Below are 15,863 nucleotides of genomic sequence, written 5' to 3'. Positions count from 1 at the left end.
TGTCTTACCTGCACTCACGTACGGGGCAGAAACCTGTAGGCTTACGAAAAGGGTTCTACTTAAGTTGAGGACGACGCAACGAGCTATGGAAAGAATTAAAGGTGTAACATTAAGAGATAAGAAAAGAGCAGATTGGGTGAGGGAACAAGCTCGAGTTAATGACATCTTAGTTGAAATAAAGAAAAAGAAATGGGCATGGGCAGGACATGTAATGAGGAGGGAAGATAACGGATGGTCAATAAGGGTTACGGACTGGATTCCAAGGGAAGGGAAGCGTAGCAGGGGGCGGCAGAAAGTTAGGTGGGCGGATGAGATTAAGAAGTTTGCAGGGATGATATGGCCACAATTAGTACATGACCGGGGTTTTTGAAGAAGTATGGGAGAGGCCTTTGCCCTGGAGTGGGCGTAACCAGGCTGATGATGATGGTGATTGTAGCCCCTTGCCTGAGCTACCGACGAAAGCGCTTTATCTAAAGCATCATATATTCAAATCCAATCAAGTATACTATCTCAAATTGTTCCAATATATATATATATATATATATATATATATATATATATATATATATATATATATATATATATATATATATATATATATATATATATATATATATATATATATATATAAAGTGCAATAGGCTTTTTTGCTTGCAAGGTTTCCAGCGTTCTCCGTATCCTTTTTGCACCCATGTCAGAAGGACTCCGAAGATACAGACTATTTATGGACGGCAACATACTACATATCAGGCGCCTACTTTGTTAGATAAAATCAACTGCTTCTTAGACATACATAACACAACCTCAGAAATAAGGTTTAAAATGGCCTTGACAGAAAATAAGAGTGAATTTTGTTGAATGTTCCTTAAATGCGCTTATGTGTTCCTTCGAAATGTCTAACCCGAAAGCATTACGCGACGCCATACTTACGTACGTCTTCTTTCTTATTTTGCGTGTTTCATGTATATCGTTTATTTATTCAAATTACATGTGTTGAGCAACCATAACTTGACACAAATGGTTTGACAGTATAAGTGTGGTATTGTAAAAGTATGTGTAGCTACAGTTCAGGTCGCCATATTGTGTACATTTCATAATTTTCATGTTTACGAAGCAAGTGCAAACATCCAGAAATATTTGTTCTTTGTAAACTACCTTTTTCTTTCTCCTGTGCATAAATATGCTCGCGTGTGTGCTCTTTTTTTTTTCTCTTCATAATGCGCACGCTGGCCTGTGTACCGCATTGTATTTGGAGCAATGGCCTTTGTCAGGCCATTAAGCATTTTGATCTTGCTCCTCTTTCTGTTCCTGTGCAGAAAGAAACAAATAAAGCGAAAAAAGAAACAGGAAGTGTACCTCTGGGTAACGTCGCTTTAACATCCCTGCCTTCTCCCTCTATTTCCTCCTCCTCCTCCTCCTCTTCCTCATTTCAGTCTTGTTGTCTGTTTGTCTGTCTCGATGCAGTCGCAATAGCTATCGTGAAGACTACGCAGAACTACCGTTTGTGCGAACACTCGGCACGTTTCGTCAAAACAATTGGGGAGAAAGAAACAAAAAAAAAAAAAAGGGAATCGGAGTAAACCGGTCTTCCAAAGCTGTTCTCTGAGACCCCATAAACTATACCGGCCTGCCGCAATGCGTCAGTTGTCCTTGCGAAATCATTTAAACGGCTCTAATGTTCTCAGGGATCACGCGTAAGCGTCTTAATGGCTGGATCATTTCCGCTGAACAAAAATAATAGCAATAAATTTGTCGATTAGAAAAAAAAACTCATATGTTGTGCGACTGGTGTAGGCATTCGAATCCTCGTACATCATTTACAAAAAAGCAAAAGAAAGAAAGAAAGAAAATGCAATGCCGGCCCCTTAGTGAGCCTCCGAGACAAATAGATGAAGCTACAAGGCTGAAACCCGTATCCTGTGTACGCCATTCTGCGCAGCTATTTCCCGCACGCCTCTGAGAAAACACGCCGAAGTAATAGTAAACACTTCTTGCTTCATCATAATAGGATGGCTTCCGAATTTCTTTCGAAACTTCGTCAGTCTGTATTTAGATTGCCCATGGATTGCCGGATGCCCCACTTCAGCAAACCATCAGACTGCGCGGTTACAGCTCTGCAAGCCAGGTTTTCAATTTCTGCGTACATATAGCACTGTCCGCGAAATGTTAATGACAAGAAAATGCTTTTCCTGGCTCACATTGAGCACACTGGGCAGGAGGATAAAGACAAAACGTCTTTAATATGAGCTGCAGATGTTATCAATGTGAAACGCCTGACGTGTTAGTCGAGGTGATTAGGACGGAAGATAAAATTTATGAAAACAACAAAACATCATCAGTAGTATGAGAAAAATACGCTTATTTGTAAAAGAAGGTAGAAAGCTGACTGAACGAGCGAACGAACGAACTGTTTAATGAACGAATCATTCAAGGAACGCTGTAGAAAGGAAGTACTTGATTTGTTCTAACATGCGATCTGTTGGCCTGGAGCATTTTCGGGAACAATGCCGTTGCTTCACCGCAGTAGAGGAAGAGGCAAGCGAGGCTGCAGCATAGTACCTGCTCCTTGCGCAACGTATTCTGAAGCTTCACCTCGTCATGTCTTTTCTTTTCCCAGCCATTTCAACATTTGGAGAGAAAGCAGAGGTGAGTGATAGCAGTGTGTATGTCAGGAGAGTCACCTTTGTTCAACCCGGGAACGACCTGGGTAAGGGTGAGAGAAGAAAGAAATAAAAATATTTCACCGACGATTACGATACTCACGATTGCGAAATTTGAGCGCAGCTTTATAAGTGCTTTCATTTCGCCATATATTTATTGGCTGGCGCGGGCAATCTCTCCCGTGCGGCACGCTGCAAAAACGCGTCTGCTTCGCCAATCGGAAGATCGCAAGAAGCAGCGCGTGGACAACGCGCGGGCGCGGTTCACAACAGCCGCTGCAGAGAGACCTCCGCTCATGCAGTGCTTTGTTTCCGTATATGGCATCGCTGGCTTCATCGGTGAACAGACCATACACGCTACTCTGGCGCCATCCTGTAGCCATCGTCGCCGCAAAGCCGTCTTCCACGGCACTACGTTTTTCTAAAGCCCCTTAAACTTCGAAAAGTAGCGACACTCTCCTCCTCCGTCTTCACTCCTCGTTTCTCCTATCTTTCACGCTCCTTCCTCGACCGTGGCGCCGCCTGCACCGCTTGAGCGTAGCCACGGCGCCAACACATGCTCCTTGCCACTGCGTAGACGCTTTTCGAGCGAAAATGGCGCTGAAGCACGGCGCGAGGACCCCATGATGCTATTAGGTCAATAGCGACGCGCGAGAAGGAGGCGGAATTCTTCAAAGCGTGGCACTACTTTAGGAAGTTTAAGGGGCTTTGCGTTTTTCTTCTGACGCTTTCGCCGTACCCTCCGCTTCCTCTTTCAGCCTCGTGGGAATTACGCTGCACCCTCCTCCGCTTTCCTCCTCGCGCTCTGCTCGCTATCGCCGTCTTTCATCCGGACTCCACGTTCGTTCTTTCATCCTTCGCTGTGCTCGTTCGCTCTGTTACGAGGACGCCGAGGGACGACGACGACGCTCACCGCAGGAAAGGGCACCCAAGAGATGCGCTCTAAAATGGGCACAAAGCGTCGGAGTATGTTTGTCAAAGCAAAGCGATACCTTCAAGGCAAATACGCTGCGAAATGCTGTTGGAAACACTTGCCTAACGCCGCTGGTTGACGCTACGTGGCGTGTAGGTGCTGTGTTGTTCTAGGACCTCCAGAATCGATCCGCGTTATAAACCTCATAAGAAGTCTTGACGGGACACTGAGAATGCATTGTCGTGAGTATCGGCCCACCAGTTCACCGCTTTTGAATATGCACTGTGTCTGTAATCGGCCCTGATTTGATTATACTGTCTTCAGTATTGGTGCAGTTTATTTGTCCGGAACTGCCGTCGACTCAAACTGCTGCGAAGAGCCAAGGAAAGCACGGGTCACGCCTGAGTGTTGCGTTTACGTGACAATATTTGCTTTGCATTCGGCATGTGGACTCGCCAGACTGCGACATCCGCAAAGTCCCTGACGTACTTGCTGCAATTGTCCCGAATGTGAATGGAAACGGCAGGCATTGACCTTTACGTCATAGCCCCAATGACCAACGCCAAGTTATGTGAAACAATATTCAGCAGTGATTTAGAGGCAAACGCGAGAGAAATGCGCTGGCATAACGTCGCACCTCTTTGAATTCCTGGACCCGTGATTTAAAAGAGAGCGTTCACTGCATTGCGAAGTGTTGGGCAGGAGCTGGCTCAATGCACGTCCTCCATCGCACCCTATATATATATATATATATATATATATATATATATATATATATATTGTAACGATGAAGAACCGCCAGTTAGCCAGCCGTACCTCCAGCATATTCTACCAAATGAAAAAGTGCCGATCCGTCAGGCGCACGACGAGCGCCTTGCGCACAGGCCCAGTTGTAACTGCTCGCATGGTTCTGACTGCCGCACCGAGTTCGACCTCTCGCTCTCTTACGTACCCTCTCAATAAACAACTTGATAATTTATATATATATATAGGCTCTCACACTTCACACACATACGCTTTTTTCACTTTGGCACTCCTAATATTAAAGCATTAGAACTGCTACTCCGCCTTTGGCCTCACAAAATATGGACTAAACGACCCATCAAGGCTCTCTTGGAATTGTTTTTTCTTTGCCACAGGTAAATATATATTCAGGGCTGTTAACAGGCCCTTGTGACGCAAACGTGCTAGAGTTGCATCGTCTTACCTATCCTCATCGTCGCTCATCGTGCCTCTTTTCCTCTATTCTTTGCTTTCCTCCGGAACAAAGTAGCTGGCTAGATGACTATTACCTCAGGCACACCTCTCTGCGCTTCCTCTAATAAGTTGTCCTCGTTCTTTGCTTCTCTTCCGTTTTCTTCAATGCAGCGAACAATGTGTAAGCATCAGAATCTTTCGAGTATATAGGTCAGTTCAGCGTGCGAAACTCAAAAGCAAAGGTTACCAAGTCGGCCGTGCTTCTCGTTAACCTCACCGCTTCCTGTTTCTTTCTTCACTCCTGTCTTCCTTCCGTTCTTAATTGTTTCTCTTTGTTTCCACTTCCGCGCGTGTCATGTCTTGAGCGAACCCCATTAGCATCAAAAAAGGAGAAAAGAAAGATATGCGACCAAATCACCCAAAAGGAGACGAGCTCCAGCGATGTCCTTGCCTTAAGCCCGACGGCAATATGTCTCGCCGGAGAAAGGCCATCCCTTTTGTGCTGCCTATCAATACCCCGTTGACAGCGACCCCGAAGAAAAGTGAGGCGGCAGTTGCGCTGTAGTTGAGCGGTTCTCGATTGCTGCTTTCTGTAGCGCCCGGATTCTGGCGCTCTATTTTTTTTCCTTTCTTTTCTTTCAGCCTGACTTCCCTGGGAGTTAAGGGATAAGGGGAACCGGACGTTCACTACGACGCGTATCTTTTGTGTCTTGACCTTCACGTGCACTCCTGGACAAGAAGAAAGGGTGACGTCTATCTACGGTGGAGGGGAGAAGTGTGTGTGTGTGCGTGCGGGGGGGGGGGGGAGGGAAGGGGCGCGCGCGTAGAAGGCAATTTACTCTTAGCAGAAGGCGGGATGTCCACTTGTGATTGATCAAATGTATACTCGCGGACAACTTTCTGTGGCAATGGAGGGAAAACTATGGGCACGTGTCTGCTGCACATGTGTTACGGCGCCAAGTAGTCCGCCAGCGTTTGACGGTGTTTTTGTTTGCTCGGAGCAGACGCTGAATCGACGCAGCTTCCACGTGCGATGGCTTCACGTTTGCCCAGACGTGGAAGGGAAAGGCCGCAAAATAAGTAAACTTTTACATTCAGTGTTGTATTCTATCTTGTAGGACTTTTGCTAATAAGGTGTTTATGTTTTCTCTTCCCTAGTTTAAACCAACGTGGATGAAAACACGGGACTCTTTCCAGAAGCGCTCTCACTTCTGCGCGCTTCGCCTCTGTACCTTTCCCTTCATTGCCACAGAATGTTGTCCGTGAGTGTAGTAAAAGAATAAATAAACAACGTAAGGTAAAAGCGTGTCAATTATAGGGAACACAGCAAAGGAACCATGTCCCCGTGCTGTTTACCTATGCGGCAGTTTACTTGATTACTACGCGAACATCCTTGTGCCCTGAATTAAGACTTCTCATTTATTTATTTATTTAATTATTTATTTATTTATTTATTTATTTATTTATTTATTTTGGAAAGAGGATTACTGACTACGGACTGAGAACGGCTAACGCGGCAGTAAAACAGCAACAAATGTCCCAGCACGAGCGGCGAACTCCGTGACTAGCGCTGGTAATGATGATTGGCCAGCGTTGATCGCCCTTCCTACAATTTACTTATTTATTTCTACAATTATAGTTTACTTGCTTGCTTGTTTGTTTATTTCTTTGTCTGTTTGTTAGTTTGTTTGTTTGTTGAAAATATTGAAGTTGAAACTATAGAAAAGTATTGAAAATATTGAATATATTTTGTTGCGTCAACATTTTACTCGTTCACTGTTTTTGTCAAGCAGTGACAAAAACAAGTAAGGCCGGCAGCCGCCTATGAATTTATACAGCTTTATTGGTAAATTAATTATGTAATAAATGTATTTATTTATTTATTTTTGCACACATACATACATACATACATACATACATACATACATACATACATACATACATACATACATACATACATACATACATACATACATACATACATACATACATACATATATACATACATACTGCAACCCTAAGAGGGTTATCGCAGGAGCGGGGTACGAGTAAATCAAAGGTACCTAGCACAAAAGAAAACACAAGTGTAATGAATCTATAAAAAAAAAACACGGCCCTGATACCTACATATGCTGCCTACAATACATGGACCTAAGAATCACAAGGTATGCAGCCAGTGATTGCCCTAACGCACTTGCTAAATGGAAAATTTTGAATGTTAGGGGGCAGCTGGTTCCACATGTCGATGTATCGGGTAAAAAAAAAAAAAAAACTCTATTTGAATTTGTAAGTCCTGGCGCGCAGATGTGCGATATTTAGAGGCTGAAAATTCGGGGTTATAGACGCTTTAGCAAACTTAGTGCATTGCAAAGATGAGCGACGTTCAGTGTTAACAGTGGTCTAAGACAGTTTAAGGTTTTCTTCGTGGCGCTGCCCTGTTAGGGAACACAGGTTCAAGGAGGGAAGTTTAGAAGAGTGTAAGAAGTCATAGTCATAACGCTGGTATATAAATCGGATAGCTTTATTTTTTAGGGGCAGATTCGAGTTTTTTTTTTTTTTATTTCGTATTTCAAATATTGGTTCCAAATGGTACAGCCGTATTCCAAGATGAGCGGCGCCAGAGTTTTGTAACTGAGCAATTTTGCTTCTTTAGGGGCAGAGTTGGTTGCTTCAGTATGTTCGGACCAGGATAAATCGTGTGTAAATAGAATGCCAAAGCACTTATATTCAGATACATTTTTTAGCAGAAAGCCGTTGAAACAATAAGAAAGACACAATTGTGTAGTATGCGTCGAGAAGGACACAGAGACAATTTTGCGAAAATTAACATTCGTCTGTCGCTTGTTACACCAGATAGAAAACTTGCAAAATGCTCTGTTCAGAACGACGTGATCTTCATCACTGGCAATGGTGTGACAGATAACGCAGTCATCGGCGCAAAGACGGATTTTAGTTGATGGCACATTGTCACGCAGGTCATTTACATACAGGAGGAAGGGAATTGGTCCTAAAACTGAACCCTGCGGAACACCAGAGGTAACGGCAGCCGCAGCCGATTTGGCTGAACTTAAACAGACGTATTAGACGTATTGCGACCTATCTGAGAGAAAAATAGAGATCTGGGTAAATAGGCTACGGTTATTAAAAATGCTATTTAATTGATGCAAAAGTTTTGAATGCCCAATTGTACTGAAGGCCTTGAAAGAAGTATACAAATATAGCATCGATTTGGAGGCCTATGTCTAGGGCATGGCAGATGTCGTGAGCAAGTTCAGGTATCGTCGTGATGGTGCTAGGGCCACTGCGACATCTATGCTGGTAGGCTGTTAACATATCGTTGGCTTCAAGCTCAATAATATGTTTGTAGATGACACGTTCTAAAAGCTTACTGCAACTAGAGGTTAATGAAATCGGTCTGTAGCTGGGTAGGTCTTGTTTACTCCCAGACATGCGCAGAGGAATGGCTTTTGCTACCTTCAATGCTGAAGTAACGGTACCTGTTCGCAAGGATTTAATAACTATCACTGTAAGGCATCTGCTGGACCAGAACGCATACCGTATGCGAGAACGGAATCGCGAATGTTGTCAGAGCCGCTACCCTTTCTTTTTGCGATCTAATTTTAAAAACCATGTTTAGGACACTTGGAGAAGATATACTTGGTACGAAAAGGAACGCATGGAGTCGAGGATAACCGCCGTTGCAGAATCACGCAAGTCTGGATGCGAAAGTTTGCCGTTTTACGTAATGCTTGCCATTATTCGCGCCAGCGTTGTTGCTTCGTCTTGTAGCGCAGCCATGACAGTTTGCTTGTTGTTACGAGAATATCGCTGCACATTTACGCGGACGTGCTTTGAGTGACACCTTGAGCGTCGGCTGACTTGCGCGTGCGACGCAGATTGTGCTTTGTCGTGCTTGTTCGGTGACGTGCGCTTGATAGGCAACATTCCTGTAGCAGCAAGTCGCAACCAGTCGAGCACTTAGCGCAGGCGTACGAGTTGGCATAGCCCATTCGTCGAAAGAATGCGGACCCTATTGTGTGACATCTTGAATCTGCGAGTTGTGTTACGACAGCAGGGCAGCGGCAGTTTTCAATCGCTTTGGCTCTCAGACGTTCTTTAACACCGCTGAAACAGGGTGACTTTGATTGCGTGAAACAGGGGGACTTTCGATTGCGATGAAGCCCGATACGGATCGCATTTTTCGGTCGCGATCAAGAATGGAAGCTGGTGCGCGGTCCAACAGTCCGGATCGAGCTGGTTGAGTTCGCTCAGTTATTCCGGTGCATTCGACAGCCTACGATCTCGATCTACTGGATCCGGATCTTGCAACACCGAGGTCGAAAGTGTCCGTGTGTAAGCACCCGAACTGTACTGGAATTGAAAGCGCTTCAAAGTGCTCCCTCATTGACAGGGCTATAGGTTCCTCATGGATTTCGACATTTCGAAGGCATTACAGTCGATGTGTGACACGACGCGATGGTAAACCATTTTATGCGATGGTCAAAGTTTATTCACGCTTTTCTTTTTTTTAAGTCATTGACGGACCCTTTGCCGGTTATATCGTATTCGTTGATAACATGAAGTGATATAGCATCCCATCACGCCATTTGCTGCACCGGCGTGAAAATGCCACTCCTGCCAGCGCTCAGGGGCGGCACCCAACGCAGGCTACGAGAAGTTTTCGCTTTAATAATTGACACGTGTTACACGCGAGAGCCCTCTCGACTGACTACGCAACACGGATAAAAATTTCACATCCAAGAACGTTAAATAATTTGGCATGCGAAAGCAAACAGGCGCGACATACTTGCCACTGGCAACCGCAGCAGGGATGAGCACTTGTATTCTCTCTCTCTTCTTTTTTTTTCACTACCTGCCCGAAAATATGTAGAATGTCACGGGCAGGTGTCGACCCTTTGTGTTTTCGAGACGGCTGTGGTACTGAACGGCTAGCTTTTGCGGAGAAGTGCACGGCAGACACAGTGTTGCAGCCCGTACTGCCCTACAGAACACGCCTAGGCGAACGCGCTGCCTGTCGATATTTAGCCCTTGCTCCCGCCAGCAGCGCCACTCTCAGCAGCGTCCGCAGCGCCTCCTAGCCCGAATTGTGAAGTATACAAGTCCGTTCCTCCAAGCTAAGCTCTGTCCGTGGTCACGTGCTTCGCGAAGAGCGCGCACTCTCGTACGTTCTAACACGTCCGTACCCGGTCAGGTCACAAGCTTTTAGGGGTTGGGGTTTAGATAGCATTCTGCAAGTGTACAAGCGTCCGCCTAGTTGACATGTTCACTTCGCCTGCTGCTGCAGTGCTGACTGGTTGGGGGTGCCGGTCCCCTTCTGAAGCGTACCCCATCCGAACTGGTTCGACCTTCAGCAGCAGACGAAATGGAGGTGGACACTTACAACATCGCCTCCCGCCGCCCCGGCCCCGGACACCTGTGCCTGAAAATGATGCAGTAGTTTAGCTGACGTGAAATCGCAGCGTGTCTTGCGCAATGCCCGATTTCCGCACCCAGATGGGGCAGTGTGGTATGGCGCGGCCGATGGCACGAGAAGCAGCACCATATGGCGCTCGCCTCCGCGCCAGCGGCGGCGCCAACCGTGCAGTGGAAAGAAACAAAAAGAACCAGAAATCTCGCTGTGCCGTTGTGGCGATGAAGAGGAGGGCTACCTTTCGCAGCTGCTTGTCACACCAAACTTCGGAACACAAGGCACTGGTGCGAAACGTTGACGGAGTGGCTTTCTTACATTCCCCTGCGCCCAACATCCGGCATTGGTTCATTTTTGTTTTGTTTTGTTCCTTAAAAGCAACAATCACAAGTTTCCGTCTGTTCACAGAAATTAGTTATTTAAGCTTTCAACAGTCACCCCACTCCGCTGTCAGTAAGCCTTTTTTTTTCTTCTTTTTTCCCCGTCTGCTGTCGATTCTCGCTTGCAGCTACAGTAAATTGACTTATCACCTTTCTGACATTTTTCCTTTGGACTTGCATAAATCGCTTTTGTTCTTGTTTCATAATTACAATTTTATTGTACGTTCTTTGTTAAGCTGCCTCATAATCACCTCCATCATAAATACGACGATCTGCATGCAGCAGGAATGGCCTATCCAAGTTTCCTTAAACGCTGTCTCTCCTGCAAGTTCGGCAGGTTTCTGTGAGTTAGCAATAGCACAAAGCCCCGCTCTTTCCTTGTCAGCCTGTATTTGCCGGTGAACGTGTCACTTGCCACGTGCACACGTGACACGTGACAGAGTTTCGCAGCCAATTTAGGATATCGCTGAGCAGGAGCCTTCTTGCCGTTTTCAAGCACTGTTCACAAACAGAAGAGAGAACGTATATCGGGGTGTTATCACAGCCTCTTTCAGAACTGTAGTCCATCCTGCGTCCTCTACCATACTCTATCTCCCCCTCACCCCTCCCGCCCCGTTAAAGAACCCTCGCCCTAGACGCAGAAATTGCGTGTGGCAACTACAAAGCAGTACTCTCCCGCAGTTAGGCCATCATCATACCGTTAACCCTGCTCTACACTCCTACAAATGCCCTGCCTGCGGAGAGTGTGCGTCTAACTACACCAGGGCATGCTCAAATAGGCCCACCATCCCTTCTCCCCCACACAGCCCGAATCGCACGCCCGAACGCGCTGTCCAACTCAGACCTGCGGGACCAGCAACACGTGCCATTTCATTTTTCCTAAGAGCCACATTGGACGATTCGGGCTTCCGAATGTGCGAAGAGTCATTTGACTGAAAAAAAAAGCGAAGCACGCTGATCTGAAGGCCACTTTATAATTTAAATAAATAATTGCTCCCGACGGATCGCCATTCACACAAATTCTGACCGTGCAACTCCTGCATCGCCGAAAAGAAAGGAAAAGAAGGAAAGAAAGGCACCGATAGAAATGGCAGAATGGTTAACGCTTTTCCCAGTCTCGTTCCAGTTTAGGCGAATAAATAGAAATGACGAAGCAACGGCCCGATCGCTTTCGTTGCATCTGGGGAGGCATTACGGCGAGAAAAGATATCAGCACGTCGACTTCAGTTCCGATGGAAATCTCCGGGATCAGCCTTTTAGGCCTACTCTGCCTCGATCCCTCCTCCGCCTTCTAAAGAAGAAAGATTGACGCGAGTTGCCATCAGAGTCTACGGGTAAAGCGTCATTAGCCCTGTTCACGGAGAAGGCAAGCACCCTTTTCCTCGCGTTAACGAGACGTCGAAACGGCACTCGCAAAAGAGCTTTCTGTCATTCCGTATTTCGTAGTGTTCTTTTTTTAATGTTTCTAATTCTTTTTTTTCTTTGTCTTACGTCGTTCTTTCTTTCCTTCGTAATTTGGCGCATTCAATCTTTCGTTCTTTGTTCTGTCTTTCTTTTCTTTCGTTTCTTTCTTTCAATGTTTAACTTTTGTATTCTTTCAACCATTCTATCAGCTTTGATTCTTTCCTTTAATTTTTTTTCATTCATTCACTCAGCATTTGCTTCTGTCTGTCTTATCTTCTTAGTTTAATTCATTATTGTTAATATTTCTTTCCTATTTGCTTACCTGCTTTCATTAATTCCTTCTTTCGTTCTTTGTTCTTTTCTTGTTTTTGTTTTAAACTTTCTTCTCTACTTGCTTGTTTTTTTTTTTTGTTCTGAGCCCTTGCTGTGTTCACATAGGACGCAATCGAAAATTCTACGCCAGCGGAATGCCGGCTGCCGAAATGCGACAGAGTATCTTCTCGAGTATGCTCCGGAAAGCGCTCGCGAACGACGGAGCACGGTTTGTAGCCTGCCATTCTGGTGCCGCAATATGGTCTGACCATGTACCGGATATTGCGTGAGTATGAGCACCCGGTGCGACTGGCTTTAACGACCAAACCGCCGGCTCATTTCGTGCTCAGATGTTCCCGCAGAGGCGGCATATTGCACTACATGCAGTTTACTAGCACATTTTGGGTGCGTAACTCGCGCTTTTTATTTAGGATGCTCGTCACATGTACGCATCGTATCGTAAAACAGAGTATCTGCGGGAAACCGAACGGTGACGTAAGGTGCGATTCGTGTTTGCCTCTAAAGGAGGCCTAAGCAGAAACAGAGGGCGCCACCGTTTCGTTGCAGCAGCATCGACAACTCAATCTGGCATCACTGAAGAAAAAAAGTTACAGTGACGTTTCACTTAGTGAACGGCGGTGACGCGCAAGCGTATGGGTGCGACAGCGCTATCGGCCCTCGGTGCGCCTGGACGCCTACGCTCTGTCCGCATCGCAGATCGCTTTCAAGATAGGGCTCGCGCTGTTCGCGCCATACGCAGCAGCCGCCGGAGTATGACGACTCCCCTATATCCCCCCAACGCTGCCTTGCGTGCGACGAAAGACGGCATGCTTCCTCCGCGCTTTCTACCCTTGTGCGCGTGATATTGAGCCGCCATCGTCGGATCAGCGTCGCATGCTTTCGCTCACACATACGGCATTGAAACCCAATACGCCTATACTACAGACAGAACCCGCAGCAACTGCCAGTGGAGCTCAACCCAGCGCGCCTCCACCTACCCTCCTCCTCCGCGAGGATTCACCCTTATGAAAATGACTGTTGAAAAGTTGTTGGCATATTGTTGACGAATTGTTGACTCAATAGCCTTTCAACAATACCTCAACAATTATTGAAACCACAGGCAATAATTCAACAGTAAAGTTGTTGGGCAGTTCACAACAAAAAAGTCGTTGACTAAATTCTGTTGGTATATTGTTGAATAGTATTGAGTATTATTGAGCCATTGTTGAGCAGTTTTCAACAATAAAGTCATTGACTAAATTCTCTTGATATATTGTTGAATAGTATTGAGTATTATTGAGCCATTGTTGAGTAGTTTCCAACAATAAAGTCGTTGACTAAATTCTGTTGATATATTGTTGAATAGTATTGAGTATTATTGAGCCAATTTTGAGTAGTTTTCAACAATAAAGTCATTGACTAAATTCTCTTGACATATTGTTGAATAGTATTGACTATTGAACCATTGTTGAGTAGTTTCCAACAATAAAGTCGTTGACTAAATGCTGTTAACTTATTGTTGAATAAAATTGAGTCACAAGCAATATTGAGTTTCGAAGTACATGTGAAAAACACACGCACATATGTATGTGTGCGTCTTTTGCACATATATGTTGGTTTACTGATCACTTGATCACCATTGCATATATACAGGGTGTTGTTTCACGTTACTTGAACCATAGACGTATATACACGTGTTTCAGCTAACTTTACTCAGAGTTTAAAAATATGCCGATGCACCATAAGACGATGCGACCAAATGCATGTTGCTCACTCTTGTACGTGTCACGCTATTCTTGTATTTTTCCTAAGTAGTTAATTAGTCAAGAAAATTAGCCATTCTGAAGGAACAAAGTTAGGCGAAAAATTCTAATTAGAAAGCTCTAGAGCACTTTGCAAAACGTCCTATTAGGCAATTTCTCACTTTCTATCTATTAAGTGTTAGTGTTTTTCAGCTTACTGCGGATGCCCGTGAAATAGAAAAAATATCACCTGACATATCCGCTTGCGCGCCGTGCTTGCAGCGCTCCCAAACGAGAATACCATCGAGCAGGGTGTGTTGCCGCTTAAAAGGCAACAGGGCAGTGACGAAGGCGTTGGCTGTGGTATTGACGCCAGCGACGTGCTTCCCTCGCTGCGGTTCATGATGGCGATAAGCAGACGGGTGTTCACACCGGTTAAATGGCATGTTTTCGTTTGTGCGCAGAAGGCTTAGGAGCAGTGCAATCACGACTCGCAGGCGGGCATATGTCACGTGGTGCTTTTTCTATTTCGCGAGCATCCGCAGTAAGCTGAAAAACAATAATACTTAACAGATAGAAAGACAGAAACTGTTTATTCGGACGTGTTGCCAACAGCTCTGCAACTTTCTAATTGGAATTTCTTTCCTAACTTCCTTGCTTCAGAAGTTGGTTAATTATGCTTGCCTAATTAGCTAATTAAGCAAAAATACACAAATAGCGCGACACGCTACATACCAAAGGGAGCAACATGCATTTAGTCGCGTCGTCATAGAGTTTACACTCGGCCTAAAGTTAGCAGAAACACCCTGCATATATATATATATATATATATATATATATATATATATATATATATATATATATATATGCAGTTTCAGAAGACAAACGTCCCTACAAACGATGATTGGACGCATCCTGCATTTCCATCGGCGTCCATTATAAGGGGCCAGTGCCCTGGCTGTGTGTTAGGAAACGGCATTGCATGCCTCCATGTTAAATATGATCAAGGTGGCGGAGAACGTTAACAAAATTCAAGTCTGGGGTTTGACGTGCCAAAACCACGCTTTGATTATGAGCCGCACCGTAGTAAGAAACGCCATATTTATTTTTGCCATCTGGGGTCCTTTAACCTGCACCGAACGCACAGTACACGGTAGTTTTTGCATTTCACCCCAATCGAAATGCAGCCGCCGCGGCCGGCATTAGATCCCAAGCACTCGGGTTAGTAGAGCAACAGCTCAGCCACTATGCCACCACGGTGGGTGCGGCGGAGAAAGGAGTGAACATCGTTTTTACAGAGTGCGTTTCGCTTACCCGTTAGCGCGCTATACAGAACGAAACGAAAAGCTTGGCCGATATGTACGACATGGTGCTCATATTTCACATGGAGGCCAAATTCTTTTCTGTGACCTAGACGGGGTGCTGGCGAATGTGTTCGGAATCTGCTCGGCCACCAAGCACAATCTGCGCTGCTATACGTTCTCGGTGACAAATCGCACAGCGCAGGAGCACACGCACAAATGTTTAAAGAATGGGACGACAGACCGCCCGCAGTTTGCCATGACGTCGAAATAAGAAGCACAAACAGCGACGTTTCTGTACTTTTCTGGTCAATAGTTCAGTTCGCATGGTTGCGGCACGCATTACTTTTTTTTTTTTAAATCCAAACGACGAAAACTTTGCGCGCACAAATTAGCGCGGCGTTTGTGACGTTTGAATTTGGCGCCTTTTCCCGCGCATGCCATTAGCTCCGGCCGGTGCACAGCGTTACTGCGCTAAAGAAAGTAGTTCATCAAAAAAGCGAAGCAAAACACTTTTATACACTTG

The 15,863-nt window shown here is 45.4% G+C and overlaps 1 protein-coding gene across 1 annotated transcript in view; it reads right to left on the bottom strand.

The window, feature by feature from the left end:
- Nmdar2 (NMDA receptor 2) overlaps positions 1-15,863 on the bottom strand; it is a 245,527-nt gene that overhangs the window by 152,877 nt on the left and 76,787 nt on the right. The window lies entirely within an intron of this gene.

Source organism: Dermacentor andersoni, chromosome 8, assembly GCF_023375885.2.
Source record: "Dermacentor andersoni chromosome 8, qqDerAnde1_hic_scaffold, whole genome shotgun sequence".
NCBI classification, from domain to species: Eukaryota; Metazoa; Arthropoda; class Arachnida; order Ixodida; family Ixodidae; genus Dermacentor; species Dermacentor andersoni.
The sequence above is the reverse complement of the archived record's forward strand: the minus strand, read 5'-3'. Positions and strand labels throughout refer to the sequence as shown.